Source organism: Rutidosis leptorrhynchoides, chromosome 1 (genome assembly GCF_046630445.1).
Source record: "Rutidosis leptorrhynchoides isolate AG116_Rl617_1_P2 chromosome 1, CSIRO_AGI_Rlap_v1, whole genome shotgun sequence".
Taxonomy (NCBI): Eukaryota; Viridiplantae; Streptophyta; class Magnoliopsida; order Asterales; family Asteraceae; genus Rutidosis; species Rutidosis leptorrhynchoides.
Window position 1 is genome coordinate 578675396 of NC_092333.1, and position 2293 is coordinate 578677688.

Consider the following 2293-nt stretch of genomic DNA (forward strand, 5'->3'; position numbering starts at 1 on the left):
CCTTTTCTCCGTACACCATTAAGGGTTTTCCTTTTTCTCGTATAATGCGAATTGCATTTTTGTAACAGACGATCTCTGCTTTCACTTCTTTCAACCAGTCCATACCGATTATCACATCAAAACTCCCTAACTCTACTGGTATCAAATCAATCTTAAATGTTTCGCTAACCAATTTAATTTCTCGATTCCGACATATATTATCTGCTGAAATTAATTTACCATTTGCTAATTCGAGTAAAAATTTACTATCCAAAGGCGTCAATGGACAACTTAATTTAGCACAAAAATCTCTACTCATATAGCTTCTATCCGCACCTGAATCAAATAAAACGTAAGCAGATTTATTGTCAATAAGAAACGTACCCGTAACAAGCTCCGGGTCTTCCTGTGCCTCTACCGCATTAATATTGAAAACTCTTCCGCGGCCTTGTCCATTCGTGTTCTCCTGGTTCGGGCAATTTCTAATAATGTGGCCCGGTTTTCCACATTTATAACAAACTACATTGGCATAACTTGCTCTGACACTACTTGCTCCGCCATTACTCGTTCCGACACCATTTGTTCCTTTCGTTCTATTAACCCCTGGTCCGTAGACCTCACACTTCGCCGCGCTATGACCATTTCTTTTACACTTGTTGCAAAATTTGGTGCAGAACCCCGAGTGATACTTTTCACACCTTTGGCATAGCTGCTTCTGATTGTTGTTGTTGTTGCAGTTATTATTGTTGTTGGGATGATTGTTGTAGTTGCTGTTGCTGTTGTTGTTGTTGTTGTTGGGCCGTTTGTTGTAGTTGCGATTGATGTTGCGATTGTTGGGATAATTGTTGCGATTATTGTTGTAATTGCTGTTGTTGTTGTATTGGTGATTCTTATCACCGTTTTCCTCCCACTTTCTTTTGACTTGCTTCACATTGGCCTCTTCAGCAGTCTGTTCTTTAATTCTTTCTTCAATCTGGTTCACTAGTTTGTGAGCCATTCTACATGCCTGTTGTATGGAGGCGGGCTCGTGTGAACTTATATCTTCTTGGATTCTTTCCGGTAATCCTTTCACAAACGCGTCGATCTTCTCTTCCTCATCTTCGAATGCTCCCGGACACAATAGGCACAATTCTGTGAATCGTCATTCGTACGTGGTAATATCAAATCCTTGGGTTCGTAACCCTCTAAGTTCTGTCTTGAGCTTATTGACCTCAGTTCTGGGACGGTACTTCTCGTTCATCAAGTGCTTGAATGCTGACCACGGTAGTGCGTACGCATCGTCTTGTCCCACTTGCTCTAGATAGGTATTCCACCATGTTAATGCAGAACCTGTGAAGGTATGCGTAGCGTACTTCACTTTGTCCTCTTAAGTACACTTACTTATGGCAAACACCGATTCGACCTTCTCAGTCCACCGTTTCAATCCGATCGGTCCTTCGGTTCCATCAAATTCCAAAGGTTTGCAGGCAGTGAATTCTTTGTAGGTGCATCCTACACGATTTCCTGTACTGCTAGATCCAAGGTTATTGTTGGTATGTAGCGCAGCCTGTACTGCGGCTATGTTTGAAGCTAGAAAAGTACGGAATTCCTCTTCATTCATATTCACGGTGTGTCGAGTAGTCGGTGCCATTTCCTTCAAAATAGTCAAATGGAACAAGTTAATCATACAGAATATTAAGAGTAGTTAATAGTATTTCGTAGCATAATATGAACTCATTTATAAAAGCTTTTTCTTCGTATTAGCGTTTTATAAGTTTAAATTCGGGTAGTACCTACCCGTTAAGTTCATACTTAGTAGCTAATATACAATTCAACTACTACAATTCTATATGAAAAACTGATTATAATAATATTTCGCGTTCAAACTTTTATACAATATTTTACAAACTTACAATACCGCTTATTTTACATAAAGCATGAAATATAGCACACAATAACTTTGATACAAGATAGTTGTGAAGATAATTCTAGCTAGTACACAAGTCGTTCAGCAAAAGCAATAAAGACACGTAATTCATACGTCCAGAAACAAGTCATGCATTCTGGTTTTACTAGGACTACTTCCCATCCTTGGTCTTGTGGAACATAACCGTTATGGCCGTTGATAAGACAGCGTGTTGTAACATCGTCAAAGGGACGAGGGTTACGTAATGTCCAACAGTCCCGTAATAATCTAAAAACCTCATTTCTTACCCCAATTACCGACTCCGTCACTTGTGGAAACGTTTTGTTTAATAGTTGTAGCCCGATGTTCTTGTTCTCACTTTGGTGAGAAGCGAACATTACTAATCCGTAAGCATAACATGCTTCTTTA